The 17,942-nt window shown below is 41.0% G+C and overlaps 1 protein-coding gene across 8 annotated transcripts in view; it reads left to right on the plus strand.

Annotated features, from left to right (window-relative positions):
• LOC308573170 (ankyrin repeat and fibronectin type-III domain-containing protein 1-like) overlaps positions 1-17,942 on the plus strand; it is a 384,306-nt gene that overhangs the window by 224,481 nt on the left and 141,883 nt on the right. Inside the window, exon 1 of one of the 8 annotated variants that reach the window (XM_081169830.1) lies at positions 14,113-14,268. The exons of the other annotated variants lie outside the window; for them this stretch is intronic. The gene's annotated coding sequence lies outside the window, so the exon portion shown is untranslated. Of the gene's footprint in view, positions 1-14,112; positions 14,269-17,942 lie in introns of those variants that run through there. 8 annotated transcript variants of the gene reach the window in all.

Below are 17,942 nucleotides of genomic sequence, written 5' to 3' on the forward strand. Positions count from 1 at the left end.
ATATTCATTTGTTAGGTTTAGTTGCTAATCTCCCCAAAGAGTCACTATTCAGTAGCTGTCCACTGTTACTTATAACAGTTACTCATTTCAGAGAGAAAGAGACTGTATGCACTGTTCTTTGTGATGGCTGTGCATTGCAGTTCTACCTTTGGCATCATGCATGTAGGAGAGGCTACTCAAATATCAGTTACAAGGAAACAGCTATGCTCACAGGTCTCTTAAGGTGAAATTCAGACCTGTCTCCACACTGGGCTGCATTGGATGTCCCTGTGTCCCAGTCAAACCTTAATGTGACAAGGACCTTTGTACAATATGTAGTAAACATGCACATGCCTATTTGTGGTTGTTGTTCCCACTGTTTGTTCAGTGAGCAGAAGCACTCCAGAGAGCAAATATCTCATTGACTGTGTTGTGGCAGTGGAAACTTGGCATTTCCCTGGTGTTAGGGTCTCAGGTACTTGATCAATGTGTCAGGCTCAAAGAAGTTGAGAAAAACTTTTGAAGCCCTAAAGAATGCAGAATGCATTCATATTTATTCTTTTCAGTAGATTTTATTTGGGTGAAACACACAATATTAGAATTTCAGGCAGAACTGTTTGGTAGGCGGAAACTTCCATATTCAAATTCTTTTATCCTTTATTCAGCCAGTAACGAATGCCAGTAAAATAAAGGCTGGGTGTGTTTTGATCTGTTGCAGTAACAGTTTTAAAGGCTTCCAGAGCACTTGAATTCTGCATGGGGTTATAACAACTTAATAGAATGAACAGTTATGGTGAGTGTGTTTATGTTTTGTGTGTGTGTAGTGAATGGCATTTTCATTCAGATTGATTTTGAGATTACAAACAGCTAGGCATTTTAAATGTGATAAAACACACTTGACATCTAGTTGCTAAAAAACATCAAATAGTGAGTACTGTATTTTTCCATGTATAAAATGCCCCCGTGTATGAGACGACCCCTATTTTTTTGAACCAAAAATTAAGAAATCAATATTTTAAACATCAAACAAAAAGAATGGTACATAATGTATACTGCAAATATAGATCAGTAAATATTTATGTCCACTATTCAAGTACACATAATACATCACCAAAAAACTACATCTGTGCCAAACCTGTTATGATAATAACAGCTCTCAACTTATGCTTGGGTTACGTTCCAGGGGTTTGTGCACAAAATCATGCAAAGTCAGAACCCCAACCCCCCCGATCTACCCCAGCTTTCCAAGATCTCACAAGATCTGCCTGAGATCTCGCAGGAGCTTCCTGGAGGCCTTTCCAGAGCCCTGCAAGCAAGGCACAGGACTCAAAAAGCTGTTTTGGGGAAGGAAAACCCTTTGTGGAAGTAGCCTTTTAAGCCTTGCACCTGGGATGGACACACAAGGCCACAGGATGCTCCCACAGAATCTTGCAAGCTCTCAGACAGCCCCGTGAGATCTCAGAAGAGCCTCCAGAGCCTGGCAAGAAAGGTTCTTCCACCCCTTTCTATTAATTTATTTATTTGTGATCTGCGTAAGGTTGTGGTTACCATAAGTAAAATAAGCATAAGTTGCAATCTACTTGGTAAACTTTGTTTTTAAAACTTGTTACGGTAATAACATATTGTTATTAATCTTGTTATACATACTTGCTCATTTTTGCTAAGTCATTGGCCAGTGAAAGAGTAACAACAACAACAACAACAATACCCTGCCCATCTGACTGGATTGCCTTAGCCACTCTGGTTGGCTTCCAACAAAATATAAAAACCCAGTAAAAGATCAAACATTAAGAAATTCCTGATACGGGGCTGCCTTCAGATGTCTTCTAAGAGTCAAGCAGTCCTTGACATCTGATGGAAGGGCTTTTCACAGGGTGGGTGCCACTTCTGAGAAGGCCTTTGTTCAGTCACTTTCACTCTATAATAATTTATAATTTAAATTTATGGTTTAAAACATTTTTAAAAATATTTAAAAGTATTATAGGCTACTTGGGATAGAATAAAATTAGAACCAACAAGGTTGGCCTAAGACATTTTGTAGCCTGAGTCAAAACAGTACATAGTGTGCCTCATCCCAAGTCAAGGTGCCTAAGTTACTTTGGCTTCTGAGACATAAATCCCCTCCAGAGTAAGTATACAGTGAGAATAAGCTGGATGCAATTTGTTACCCTTTAGATGACACTCAAAATCAGTTACCCAAAGCAACCTTATCCTTCTTCCTGATGCTAGGACTGTGCTGAGTTTAAGCTTGTTCGGTCACTTCTGCTTGAAGTTCTGCTGAAAAAGGGAGGATATAAATGAAATTTATAATAAAGAAATAAAGTCCATAAACAATCAAAGAATTCAGTTGAATAAATAGATATCTGGCAGGGTTGCTGCCCATGCTTCCCATTGAAGCCAGAGGAGCATTTCAATATGGGAATGCTTCTAAGTGTAATTTAGGATAGAGTTTGTTCACATGTCTAATCCCAAGAAAGTCAAGAGGTCTGCGAAGCTACTCTGGAAGCTATGGATACCTATGGCTGTATGGGAAATACATATCTGTATGAATTCTTCCTTCATTACCCCCCCTCCCCCTTAAAACATGGGAATGACTTATGGGAACCCACACTTTATGTATAAAAATATAATGGGGAATGATCTTCATAGTATTCCCCTCAATGCAATCTTGGCATCTGTTTTCTTCTAAATGCATTTCCCTAGCACACTGTCTCATGAGCCCTGATTTGGAATAGAAAGAGTGAGCCACATTTCCCATAGGTTATAATGTAGCAGCAGAATACTGTAATTTCCCCCATATTGCGTGTTAGTCTTAAATAAGTTAAGAGCAAGACAAGTTTTAAAATGTGTGGGTAGATTGCTTGACTTCCTATTGATGAGCATTACAAATTATATAATCTAGGTACTTCAGTACAGTATAGTGTTGGTAATCAGAGTTCCGCTAGAAGGTTAATTAGATATTTCTTCCCAGACTTTCAATGAACATTCATTTCCCTGGATCAGTTTTGTTTATATGCAATTACTTTCTATATTTCCTGTGATATATCAGACTTTTGAAAACCTGAAAGTTAAACACACACAAGCAGCTAGTGTGTAACAAATTAGAATGCACAGTCTCTGCTGAAGAGGTGATAAGCTGATTATACAAATAAGAAAAATATTTCCAGAATTCTGGAAATCCTTTATCTTCTCATAAAACAGAATCCCTGTGTTGGGGAATCTGTTTTTCTAAAATAAAATAAATAAATGATAGTAACACTTTAACATTCCACTAGCAATCTCCATGTTGTTGTTGTTGCCATGTGTTTAATGAGTTATTAGAACTGTTCCTGCATTCTTAAGTTGACTAGCTGTCGCATACATTAAGTGGATAGGGTTGGGGTTTTTTGGGGGGGAGGGATTATTAGTTGTTTCCAAGATTGCTTGGGTGGAGCCCCTTTTATATGGCAATATTGGTATGTAGTGAATTTGATTTGGCGCAGTAGTAAACTTTTAAAATTTGGAACAGATAGCTGTCTCCTATCTTTATATGGGAACATCACAGTTTCTAGTTTTATTCTGGGGTTCTTGCCATTACAAATATAATTTATTCTTTTATATAACTGTTTTCATATGATAGATTGCGAAGAGTGGATAATGATTCAGGGAAAAAGAGATTTTTTTTTCAAGGCTGTCTTCCCAATTAATAAGATTGGGAACGTGTCCCAAAAAAATCCCTTTCCCCCTCCAGGCTTTTTATAATGCACTCAAATTATTCACTAGTATGTCTTGTGCTTCCTTTTTACAGTTTGGTGCCTAAATATTTAATAGAGATTGGAGCCTGTATAAATAGCAAATCATTTCTCTTGGCGCCATTGGTTGATGCTAAATGTCTACTTCTGCCTTTTTTTAAACAGGACAGTGAATAGGATTTGGGGTCATAAACAACTTAACAGAGCAATCTGATGCATGTTTACTCAGAAGTAAGTTTCACTGGCTTTAGTGATGCTTAAATTGTAAGGATGTGTGCATAGGATTATAGCCAAAAGGTTTTAGATAAGCTCTTACAAGCCTGGAAGAGCAATTTGATATCTGTGAGGCTGAAATTCCACCCAATACCTCATCTAGCACAGTACAACTCAGTATTTCATACTTGCTTCATGTCACTGGGTTTTAGGAGGTCTGGTTTAGCACCCTGCTGTGCCATAGTCTACTTTTGTGATTTGGGGCAGATTGCACAGGGAGACACATATAGAATAATGCCAAATATATTAGATTGCAATCCAGTACACACTTACCTAGGAGTAATCCCCATTGATCTCAATGGGAATTACTTCTGAATAGACATGCATATGATTGTGCTGTTAATGCAATACATTCTTCTGTGCCACATTTGAAAATGAAGATTGTGGATCTGTAAAAGGTGCAAAAAAGGGAACCAGAGTGATCAAGGGCTTGGAGCACTTTCCATGCAAGGAAAGATTGATCAGGGACACTATTAACACTTATAAAATGTGACACGGCATGAAGAAAGCAAATAAAAGGGATTTTTGTTTTTGTTTCTCAATGAAGTTGATTAACGATACAGTGGTACCTTGGGTTGCAGACGCTTCAGGTTACAGACTCTGCTAACCCAGAAATAGTAATTCTGGTTAAGAACGTTGCTTCAGGATGAGAACAGTAATCATGCTCTGGCGGCGCGGCGGCAGCGGGAGGCCCCATTAACTAAAGTGGTGCTTCAGGTTAAGAACAGTTTCAGGTTAAGAACGGACCTCCAGAATGAATTAAGTTCTTAACCCGAGGTATCACTGTAGATCAACAATAGATTCTAGACAGACAGAAGATGGTACTTCTTCACATACTAGATAGATAACTTTGTCAATCTGTTCTCCTAAGAAATGACAGCTAATGGCCCCTGGTTTGGATGACTTTGAAAGGGCATTAGACACAACGCTTGCAGGCTAGATCTATTGCCTACTAATTAAATGGAACCTCCATTTTCAGAGGCAGCATGCCAATGAATACCAATATCTGGAGATGGGGTGGGGGGAACAGCAGTGAGGGAGATCTGTTGGTTTAAAACTCTGCTTGTGGACTTCCTGTTGAATACACTGTAAAAGAGAATGTTGTAATGGTGGCTGCTGTTCATTGGGACTGGTAAGTCAGAAGGCAGAGAGTGCAAACAGATAGTTGAGTCAACAATAGGCAGAGCCAACTAATTCTCGTTTTGTCCCCTTTCCCGTAAGGAGATGGAAAAAGCTGACAGCCAGGGTCAATCTGCACTCATTGTGAGTAAGAAGGCAGGAAGGTGGAAGTTGATGGTATGGTGGCCTACTATCCCCAATGGACCAGCATCTAGTGGTATATTGGACGAAATGGATATTTTGTCTGATCCACCAGGGCTTCACACTCACTGTTCTTACAGTAAGAACACTAAGCCGTTTACAACTCAAAACCAGTTTGAGAATTCTTGAGAATTAGGCTTTCTGAGCCATTGTTCACTAAACCCCTGGTGGCCCACCAACTGTTTGGAGTAGAGCTCCCATCATCCGTGAACATTATACAGAGTTTCATAACTTGCTGTGAATGTTGAACTTACTTTTCATAGTCACAGAATATGCCCATTCCTGTTTTAAAAGCTATGTAGTGTATACAGGTATATTGGTGATTTGGTTATGTGCCAGTACAGCACTTTATAGGAAAATAAATGGCTGCGGATTATAAACTGCTGAAGCTAGTCCCATTCGGATTAGAAATGAGGCACTATTTTAAAGTAATACCAAGGGGACCCCGCTTCTGTCAGGATGACCCACCTTCCCATCATTCCAAGTTTTAATATGAAGAAGTTTTTTCTTCTTAGGAGGGAACTGTTGTTCAGTCAGAAGCTATAGGCCAAAGCTTGTGACTTTCTTTAGAATGTGAACTATTAAAGCTGTCATTTTCATCTCTGGTATTCTGTAGTGCTTTCCAGATTCTCAAAGAACTTCATGTATCTGTGTCAGTAACCAATACAACAGCCATAAGGCAAGTCATTCTCTTCATTAGTATTATATCACCATGGAGTCTGAGGCTGGCTTGCATAAGAGGATCCAGTTCATTGTTAAGATGATATTTGAACAAGGGACGTTCTGGTCCATAACTTATTATCCAACTTAATGTGCTTACTGGCCTTCCTAGTGTACAAGCTCATTATCCGGTAGCCAGGTTACATGAAGGATCACCTCCTCTCCTACATGGACTTGTCTTTTTACCATGGATTCTGGTTGTGGAATATTCCTCCTGATGAGCTTTGCCTGTCCTTTGTTTTGGGGCCATTTTAGTGCAAGGAAGAAATCTTTAAAAAATAAAAATAAATGCCAGGCCTGTTAAGATACTTTAATCTCTCTTAAATCTTTTAAAACTCATTTAAAACTGGTGTTTTATTATTTTATGAGGTTTATTATTATATTTTATCAATTCATAACCAGCTCTGGGGATCTTGCTATTGGATGGCAGATAAATGCTGCAAATAAATAAATCCACTACATTTTGAAGTTGCCCCCAAAGCAAATTCTAAAGTTCTCACAGAACCCAGAGCACTTGATTTCCCACTGTATAACAAATGCCTGGTGTTTATTTTGTGAGAGGCAATGTTGGAGAGTTCTAAGAACTGAGCCTCTGCTGAATTTGTGGAAGCTGAATCCTGGTGTAGTTCAAATGGTTGAAGTTTGTCAGTGGAAATTCTGTCTGTCTGTCTGTCTGTCTATTACAGTAAATAATAAAAAATAAATTCTTATAGCAAAATGTTTCAGCTTTGGCCTTCATCAATTGTTCTTCATCTGCCCATCATGGCTGTGGCCTGGTCTCTGGATAATTTTCTTCCCACATGGCTCTTGGGAAATGCCACAACCTTCCTTGGCAGCTGTGGGGTTTCAGCAAAAAAGCTCATTCAAACAGCCCAATCAGAAAGCAGATTCCTTATACACACCCTGCTCCTCCTTTGCAGAATGTTGTTAGATTCCCCCACCCTCCTGCCCTGTTTATATGTGTCCTGCCCAAAAGTAAGCGGTCAGGTTATTGCTATGGACTACTCAGTTTCCACATCTGGGGCAAGGGAGTAGTTTTTCCTGCACCCAGATTAGCCATTCTGCAGGTTTTTTGCTTACTTCATAGCAAGTAACTTTGGGCATAACGGTTAAGGCATTAGGTTGGATCCTTAGCCATTTGGGTACCCTGTTAAAGGGGTTTCAGGAAAAGGTGTATCCAAGCCTGTGCAGGGGGGTGGAGCTGGGTACACTTGCCCTGGGCCTCGAAGGGCTAAGCTGGATGGGGGACCCTGCCAGGCATCAGCTGTGTTTTTGTATGAGTTTATAACTTTATTCTAACAAGACTCCCACCCCAGGCCTCAGACAAGCTCTTCATGGGCCTGGGTGTCTCTGTCTGGAAGTCCACATGGGGGCCAATGGCAGTGCCAGAGTTTGGGATTTCATATCTCAGTGGCACACTGTGTGATGCCAAAATTGAGCGCCCGCCTGTCTCTCACCTTCTGTTCTAAGTTTGTTGTGGTGCTTCCTGTGGCACCCTCTTGGCTCGGCACCCAGTGCGGCCAAACAGGTTACGCTTCCCTAAATCTGCCTGTTCCAATGGGCCATAGCATCTTTCCAAGAGGCGGCCCTGATCGGATCATCACATTTGATGTATGTCAAGGGGCAATCCTCAACCCAGGGTTGATCCACCCTACTGATCAACCAGCAGGTGGACTACTTGATACTAGATACATATCCAATGCCTTCGCCAAGACCCATTTACATCTGTTATTAATAAAAAGTTGTGCCCTATTTCAACCCAAGACCAATGTCCTATATCTTATTTCTACCCTTGGTTGCCCACACACATGCTGCGTGCTTCCTGAGCCTGTGCACGCAAATGTCATCTGTTTTGATCCTAGTGAAGTGTATATTTTAGATATGTGGACCAAATTTTATGGTGGGTGAGATGAAAGCCTTCCACCCATTGCTTCTCGCCACCAAATCTTATCCCAAACCTCTGCCCTTTATGGATTTCAAATCTGTTTTGATGCTTAAATCCTACCCTGTTTATTGCTTCAAACCCCCTCCAAGCTGTTCCCTCTATGAGGTTTCAAATCTGCCCTTACAGGCGTGTACTTAGTAGCGATGAAAGCAGCTGCAGAGGTGTTTTGGGATGGAGAAGTGGAACATAGGAAGAGAATTTAACATACCTCACCTGCTGTTTTGCATCTCCCCATCGCTTTTTTTTGGGGGGGGGTAGAAAAGGGTATTTCTAATGTTTAGTTTGTCCATTTTGCTCTGATGATAGGTTTGAAAAAAGAACTAAGACTACATGCTTGGTAAGTCATAGACCCATTCCTAAAAAACCCTCAGATTCTAAAATATTGAGCTGGATTTCAGGGCCTGTTTTTAAAAGCATAGTAATATTTCAGCCTGAAAGGGCTTACTTTATTAGGCATGTGTGTGCGTGTGTGTGGCAAGTGTGAGAAAAATAGTCCTTAAGTTTCATTCTTTCCTGTGGAGTCATGACCAGATTTTTTTGTATAATTTAGTGGTTAAGATCCATAAAGGGCCTTTGGTATAAATAGTGCCTTCTTACTCAGTGTTTCTGCTCCCTCTGAGGCTGAGTCACATCTACTCACTTTACTGACCAAAACAAACTCGTTTTTCTCCCCTTCAGATTTTCTACGAGGCCAATATAGTGATTTTCCTCACGCGCCTTTGACAGCAGAGTCAGCTGAATTCATATTACATAATCTTTATTTCTGGCTGTACTAAAAGTGGCAAAAAACCCTCTTTCCAAAGTTTAATTTTTCATGCTGCCAACCCTGTATTTCAAGCAGCTAAAGAAATTGTAACAAGACTTGTTAATGGAGAGAATTTAATGTGGAAATTGAGATAATTATGAAACCAAAACCAGGACATTTTTTGCAGACTCCCTTCTGAGTCATGGCCCACTCCAAGTTAGCACTAGGACTGTGCAATGTTGTTTCATAGAAGACCACCTTGGAGAAAAACCTTCCATTCTAAGGGTATTAGCAGCATTCACTTAATTTTGTTTTAAATGGAGCTTTTGTGTGTTGGCAGCATTGCTAGCACGCATACTGGTATCCCAAGTATGTCCTACCATTCATTTGCATAATGTCTTCTGTGTTGAAACTAGGGTTGAATCCAGAAATTTTCTCTCTGTGGGGCCCCAGGAATTTTGCTGGAGCATGGTATAATTCATGCATGAGGTATATAACATTTTGTAATTCGCTACAACACAACTGTGCATTTATTATTGGTGTGTGCATGCTTAGTTTCTTATGGTCACATTTAGAATGCACAGGGTGGCAGAAAATCATCAGAACTTGAGTTTAACAGCACTAATGCAGAAAAGTGCTTTATCAGCGTGAAGGCTGGTTTCTGTGTCCCACTATTTTTGAGGACATAATACAGTGGTACCTTGGTTTACGAACTTAATCTGTTCCAGAAGTCTGTTCTTAAACCGAAACCGTTCCTAAACCAAGGCACGCTTTCCCTAATGAGGCCTCTCGCTGCCAGTGCCCTTCCACCGTTCGGATTCCGTCTTAGACCAAGGTAAAGTTCTCAAACCGGGACACTTTCCAGTTTTGGGGAATTTGTGAACCGAATCATTCTTAAACCCAGATACCACTGTACTACTACTACTACTACTACTACTACTACTACTACTAATTTATTTATACCATGCCCATCTGGCTGGGTTTCCCCAGCCATTCTGGGCGGCTTCCAACCAAATATTAAAAACAATACAGCATCAGACATTAAAAACTTCCCTGAACAGGGCCACCTTCAGTTGTCTTTTAAAAGTAAAATAGTTGTTTAATTCCCTGACATATGCTGGGAGGGCATTCCACACTACCAAGAAGGCCCTCTGCCTGGTTCCCTGTAACCTCACTTCTTGCAGCGATGGAACCACCCGAAGGCCCTCAGCGCTGGACCTCAGTGTCTGGGCTGGATGATGGGGGTGGTGTCTGCTCAGCAACAAATAGTGAGGGAATATCTTTTCCCACTGCTGACCTTTTCATGTTTGTAAAAGAAGAAATGTTCACTAAAACGCTCATGATTTTTTGTGAGGACTTAAAAACAAATCTCAAACTGAAGTGGGAGTGTTTCAAACTGAAGACTGGAAAAATGATAAATTGAGAAAAACCAAAATTGACAGAATTATCCATTCTTAAATACAAGTGTTTTGCACCTATTGCCTCTACGAGCAACTGACACTTTATCTCCCTATGTGCCACACATGAAGGCAACATTTTGCTATCGGGAAAACTTTCTGTCCTCTTCCCAAGTAGGCAGAATCACTTTATGGAGACAGGCAAATGCATCATCCAGAAATATACTTTTGTGAAAATACCCACAGCATAATAAAAACGACTCCCTTCCCCATTATTTTGTTAAGTGATTTAATATGTGGTTCCTACACTCTGATTCATCAATGAGGTGAGTAATCAAAAAGTAACATGCAAAACCTTGGTAGTGAGTCATAAGACGCCACAAGGAACCCAGAGGCGGAGCTTGAATGCTCAGAAGGGGGAAGTTGAGAAATAAATCAAAGTACCTAATCCCCAGATAGCTCCTCAGATGCGCTGTAAATTCTCAGTAGTTCCAAAGTTAAAAAATATCAGAATCTTAGAGCTCATTTATGAGATTAGAATGAGAATGCCAAGAGAGATATTGTTTGAATGCCCATTCTCCTAATTTACCTACTTCATAATGAAAACTAGCATGTCAATGAAGCTAGTAGATTATAACCTTTCTCCCTGGCATTGTTATGTTTTACATGCAGAGCCTGGGATTGAAATGAGGGGCATTCAGACACACAGTGGTTTATGTGGTTTCCTTATGTACATTTTGAGGTGACACTTTCCTAGGAGGGCTATACTGAGTTCTTTTTATGCATGTGTAGATAAACCTTATGTTGCTTCCTAAATTATGTTTTCTTGGGGAAACGACTATCTTGATGGCTACAACATGTTAACCTCATGAAGGAACTTTCTCCTACTCCCACGTGTTACCCAAATGCTTGCAGAGAAATCTTCCAATACAGGTTTTTTGTGTTTCCCTGGTACAATAGTATTAGTTTTTTCCCTGCTGAAAATTATCTGCCTTGAAAGCAACTCTGTATATGTGTGAGTAATTTTTATCTATGCAGGGTGTTTTTGTATTTCTCATACATGGCCACTAGAGCCCAGTCTGGAAGTTTGACTTTATTACTTTTTGCCTTCCTGTTCCAAATTGCATTTGGATAGTAGAACTTTTATATTGTTAATTTGTCACTGCACCATACTGAATGAGAACAGCTATTTAGTTAAATCACAGCTGAGGAAACAGAAATGTTTCTATGTAAGTATTTAGGTACACCTGCCTGCAAATATGTAGGTTTTCGACTTCAGCCAAGAGGTACAGTTGTGTTGTTTGGTAATTTTAAACTCTGGATGTAATAGTTTCACAGGGACCCCTCTTTAGATGGTAAGAAGTATTATTTTGCTTGTTTCTAAATGTGAAAAGCTAGCTCTGCTGCGTTTGGGGGTCCTCTTGCTCATTTGGCTGAGAGCAACCCTAGACTTTGCCATAAGGTCCTGTTCTGAGAGCAGCACTAGTGAGGGATAGAAACTTGCTCATCATTACAGTAGCTAGAGTCAGATGGTGAGTTCTGTTTTAAAAATAAGACAGGGAATTTCCAATTAAGAGAAAACATGCCTTTGCTAATGAAATTTACTTTGTGACATTCATAAATCTTTATGGAAGTGCAGTCACCTTGGAACTTATGTGGGAGTTAGGTTCAGGGATTGCACATGAAGCCAAAATTGCATATAGCCAGAATAAACCCAGAACCACTCCCATGGCACCATCCCAGAGCCTATGTGCCAAGCAGGCCTTGCCACCTATGCATGGTGGAGAGATTTAACCTCTCTGCCTTGATTAGTGGGCTCTGAAATGTTCCCATGAGACTTCCTAGAGCCCACACAACAGCGCAGAGAGCTTAAAAGCTTTCTCCCCAATGGGAGAACTTGGCACATAAAGGGGATTTAAGCAATCTGCCTTGCTTAATGGGACCTGGGAAGGTCTTGTGAAGGCTCTGGAGGTCTTTGCAAGATTTTGGACAGCCCCACCAGATCTTGTGAGACCTTCCCAGAGCTCGGTAGGCAAGAACTATTGTTCCCAGAGTTCCCTGGGAATAAAGATTGGCTCTTAAACCAGTCTGGGAATTTTAGCTCTGTGTGGAGAATTTCAAGAGAAATTGCATCAGAGAAATTTCAGATTAGAGAATACACAAGACCTGTCAGAGAGAGGAACTGACACCTCTCAGTGTCAAAAAGGAACTGACACCTCTCACACCTCTGAGTGGGAGACACCTGCTGATGATGGATCAGGCTGTGTGTCTTTGCAGCTGTCCTGAAGACCAAGACTGACAAAGGAAGCTGTTGTCATGCCAGGAGAGATAAATGGATTTACAACCAGAGGAGCTGGGAGACAATTGCAGATGGTGGAGATGGCCATTTCCCTTCCAGCTCCAAATCTACAACAAGAAGCCTCTAAACCTCTAACAACTGATGTTGGGGGGGGGGAATGGAAAAAGCAGAGAAAGAAGGACTAGTATTAAGATCTGCAGGAATTATTGGAGAGAAATTTATCACATTGGACTGGAAAAGGACCATCTTGGATATATTATTAATTATTATAATATAATAATAATTCAAGAGCTACTTCTGGACTTTTTAAGTGGGAAAAAGTGAACCTGAGATGCCTGGGATGGAAGATCAAGAAACCAACACCTAGCAGATTGAAAAGTAGCTATATAATATATCCTGGTGTTCTCTTGTAGTGCATTTTTTTGAATATTTTGTAATAATTTTTTAATAATAATTTTTATTAAGTTTTTTTATATTTCAAAATAAACATTTTATAAACTTTACAAACTTCTCCTTCCATGGTTCATTTACATATCATACTTTTCTGCATATTTTACTATAACCATTCAAATCAGTTTTCGACATCCATCAAAAATTATATTTTATGTTGGAAAAGTTTAAAAATTTGTTTAAAGAAAAGAAACGAAACAAGGTATTGTAACTTGAGCCTTCAGTATGTGTTTTAACGTGTTACATGGAGGGTTGGAGCATTGATTAACAATTGCCATTTTACATGTCCACTTCTACGTCAAAAAATTATTCTCTGTGTTTGCTGCCCCACTCAATGATTCTCTTGTCTATTAATGACAAAACAAATTACATTAGATAATTCTCTATTGTGCAAAAACAATTCATTGAAATTCATATAGGTAGAAGACAATATTTTTTGTTGTGCTTACCCTACTGAGGGGATGTGGACAACCAGGGATGGAAGTGTGGACAACTAGGGAGGCTGCAGCTGTACACTCAAGCCTGCACCTACCAAAATTCTAAAGTGGCCTGTGGATAAGGCAGAAAAGCAGAAACCTCTTTTGTAAGGGAATAAAAATTTCAGAGCGACTGAAAAGTGATGGAACAAGTGCTGGCTGCAGCCTGTGGAATTTGCTTTGAGTTTACTTTGTGAGATGCTGATCCATCAACCTCTACCACCTCCTCAGACTGCCCCCCTCCAATATTGTTGATTGTACTGCACCTGTTGCCTGTATCTCCCAAGTACTTTTGAAGGTCCGGTTTAGTGAGCAGGTTGGCAGATTTTGTCACCAATAAACTCCTCCCCCACACCAATTGCATAGTGCACAAATAAGGAGGTGAGTGGGTATTAGCGTAATGTTAGCCTCATTTGCAATTGTTGTAAGAAGCTGTTCACTTACAGGAAAACTCAATGCTACACAAATGATGATTTTTGAAAACCCAACAACCCCCACAGGCCTGCCCACAAGCTTACTATTCCTCCAGAATAGAAGCCTGAGGTTTTGCTTTTCAATTTACTTTGCACATAGGTAATCTTAAAGCTTTAGCTGCTTAAGCTGCTGTTTTAGGGGGCAGGTCTCATTTTTGTGAGCCTTGGGGAGGGCAGGTTTATTGCTCCATTGATTAGTATTCTGCCTGGTTGCTGCCTACTGCTTTGGAGTCAGCTTGTAGCCATTGCCTGGCAACCACAATGTAAAAGTACAACAGCAGCTCTGGAGTGCAAACATGCTGCTTGCAAGTAACTCTCAGCCTCATCTTTCTCCTGCAAGGCAAAGAAGGATTAAAAGAAGACACATGGGCACATAAAACAAGGAGAGAATAGAACTACAGGTTGAATGCACAAGAAGGTCCTTTAGGTCTTTTGGAACATTTGGGCTTCCTGAACTAAGGTTTGGTCTATCTGTTTTATATTTCCTCTTTTACTCCTCCCACCCTGTAAAGTATGTGTTGGTGAGAATATTCAATAAGCTTCTGGAAGTGAGCTTGCCAGGCGTAGATTTGCTTTCCTATTTCTGACTTTCCCCCATTCTTTCCCGTAAATCTTCAGGTCAAATAACAGTAAACCACCTTTCTCAGGGCAACAGGGGCATGGCCTTTGTACAGCTGCATGTTTATTTCTGGTATGCTTATTTCTGGGGAAACATTTCCTCCCAAACTTCTTTCTCACAAGCAGAGTAGATAGTGTTCAGCAGAAGAGAATTGATGCATCAAATAGTGGTGTCTGGTGGGGTGGAAAGCAAAGAGACCAAAAGTGCATGGAGCTGGAACCAATGACAGGTGGAACCAACTCATTCTAGTTTTGTCTCCATCCCCATCATTCAGCCCGGACACTGAGATCCAGTGCCGAGGGCCTTCTGGTGGTTCCCTCATTGCGAGTAGTGAGGTTACAGGGAACCAGACTGAGGGCTTTCTCGCCCGCCCTGTGCAACGCCCTCCCATCAGATGTCAAGGAAATAAGCAGCTATTCTATTTTTAAAAGACACCTGAAGGCAGCCCTGTTTAGGGAAGTTTTTAATATTTAATGCTGTATTGTTTTTAACACTCGATTGGGAGCCACTCAGAGTGGCTGGGGAAACTCAGCTAGATGGGCAGGGTATAAATAAATAAATAAATAAATAATCATCATCTTCTCTGGTGAGTTCTACAAAGACAACAACAAGACTACAGATGAGGAAACTGATAACCTGTATCATTCCATTGACTAGTTGTAAGTCAGAAGGTAGGTAAATGCAGTGTGGCTGCAGGCAGTGTCCCATTCACCCTAGTGGCATCATGACCTCTCCTCACCTAATAAGCATAATGAAACTTCATTGGGAGCAGTTGCTCCCTGGTTTCATTTGTAAAGGTAAAGGGACCCCAGACTGTTAAGTTTCTGTTCTCATCCTGAAGCAAATTTCTTAACCCGAGGTAATATTTCTGGATTAGCGGAGTCTGTAACCTGAAGCGTCTGTAACCTGAGGTACTACTGTACTGATAGGTTCCTCTTATCCAATTTTCTTCCTCTAAATCTTTTTAAAGGTAAAGGTAAAGGTACCCCTGACCATTAGGTCCAGTCACGGACGACTCTGGGGTTGCGGCGCTCATCTCGCTTTACTGGCCGAGGGAGCCAGTGTTTGTCCGCAAACAGCTTCCGGGTCATGTGGCCAGCATGACTATGCCACTTCTGGTGAATTAGAGCAGCGCACGGAAATGCTGTTTACCTTCCCACCGGAGCGGTACCTATTTATCTACTTGCACTTGACGTGCTTTCGAACTGCTATGTGGGCAGGAGCTGGGACCGAACAACGGGAGCTCACCTTGTCGTTGGGATTCGAACCGCTACCTTCCGATTGGCAAGCCCTAGGCTCTGTGTTTTAGACCACAGCGCCACCCACGTCACCCCGGTTTCATTTGTAGGTAGAGGTTAAAGATGTATGACTCTGGGCACCACAAATCAGCTGTCTCTTGTGACTGACACAGGTTGCCAAAGATAAAGAATATGAACCTTTTATATATCACAGGTACCCAGGCACATTCTTTCAAACTTAAATTGCTGTGATTTTGCTATCTCTGCTTGTTTTAGAAAGTGCACAAAAAGGAAGTGCACAGATGTGTGTATACACCTAGTACATCCTCATAACTCAAACTGGAAGTAACAGCTTGCTGAGTCCACAGTGAACTGTTACTTCTTTGCAAATGAATGGTTAATGTGTATGCAAATTGCTAGGCCTCCAAGGAATTCAATCTGTCATGTTCTCTTTTTGGACTCCCAATTGGGGTTTGCATTTAGAAATATATACATTCTTTGACTGGCAGTTGAAGGTTCTATCAAAGACTTAAGTTACTTGGGCATTGTGATGTCAGCCTGCAAAAAGATGATGGATGAGTTTCACTTTGGGTAGATTACCTCATGGGAATCTCTCCCAACCTTGCAGACATACTGGGTTGCTCATGTCTGAGGTCTCTGACAGTTTTTAGTGCTTGAAGAAAGTGCATTAATTTAGCTAGTGATTCAGTATAGTTTGCGCTTGGCAGCCATGTTTGCTTTTATGGTTGTAGCATTTTCAAGATTTCCTGTCTCTCCACTCAGCCTTCCCTTTCAGTGCATTGAGAAACATTTTGAGTGAACAAGGTGGCTTGCTTGGCATGGATTTTGGTACCCCATTTCCTATAGGATAGGTGCAGTTGAGGTACTGGCAATTATGCAAGCTGAATTTCCTAACTGAAATAGGAGGCTTCACTTTGCTGGTAGCACCAAAACAAGGCTGGACTTGTAGTAGGTCTAACATACAGTTAGGAATAACTAAGACTTGGGACTTGTGAAGAAGGGAGCTTCCCTCATGGCTAGATTCACACTGTAGCAGTAAATCCAGAAGTGGAAGAAGCTCAAAGAAGAGGTTATAAGTCGTACTGAATCAAATGCATAAATCATGAAATTATTCAAACCTTATACTGAATATGATCATTGGTTCTGTCTGGTGTAGTGTATGTCTGTTGACTAGTAATGGTTCTGCTGACTAGTAGAGGGTATCAGACAACAATTTTCCTAGCAACAGTTTCTTAAAATCTCTTTACACTGATAATGCAAGGTAATGAAGCTCCTTGCATGCAAATATATGCTCTTCCCCTCAGCTACACCCCTTCTCCTTGCATGTTTACCATTTCTTTATCTCATGCTGATCCTGCTAGTCTCTAGTCAACAACTCGGACTTGCGGTTATAAGGCCACAGGTATTGGCACATTCTCCTCATGCTTTCATAGAATCATAGAATCATAGAGTTGGAAGAGACCACAAGGGCCATCGAGTCCAACCCCCTGCCAAGCAGGAAACACCATCAGAGCACTCCTGACATATGGTTGTCCAGCCTCTGCTTAAAGACCTCCAAAGAAGGAGACTCCACCACACTCCTTGGCAGCAAATTCCACTGTCGAACAGCTCTTATACTGTCAGGAAGTTCTTCCTAATGTTTAGGTGGAATCTACTTTCTTGTAGTTTGAATCCATTGCTCCGTGTCCGCTTCTCTGGAGCAGCAGAAAACAAGCTTTCTCCCTCCTCTATGTGACATCCTTTTATATATTTGAACATGGCTATCATATCACCCCTTAACCTCTTCTTCTCCAGGCTAAACATGCCCAGCTCCCTTAGCCGTTCCTCATAAGGCATCGTTTCCAGGCCTTTGACCATTTTGGTTGCCCTCCTCTGGACATGTTCCAGTTTGTCAGTGTCCTTCTTGAATTGTGGTGCCCAGAACTGGACACAGTACTCCAGGTGAGGTCTGACCAGAGCAGAATACAGTGGCACTATTACTTCCCTTGATCTAGATGCTATACTCCTATTGATGCAGCCCAGAATTGCATTGGCTTTTTTAGCTGCCGCATCACACTGTTGACTCATGTCAAGTTTGTGGTCAACCAAGACTCCTAGATCCTTTTCACATGTACTGCTCTCAAGCCAGGTGTCACCCATCTTGTATTTGTGCCTCTCATTTTTTTTGCCCAAGTGCAATACTTTACATTTCTCCCTGTTAAAATTCATCTTGTTTGTTTTTGCCCAGTTCTCTAATCTGTCAAGGTCATTTTGAAG

Source organism: Podarcis bocagei, assembly GCF_964188305.1.
Source record: "Podarcis bocagei genome assembly, chromosome: 14".
Classification (NCBI taxonomy): domain Eukaryota; kingdom Metazoa; phylum Chordata; class Lepidosauria; order Squamata; family Lacertidae; genus Podarcis; species Podarcis bocagei.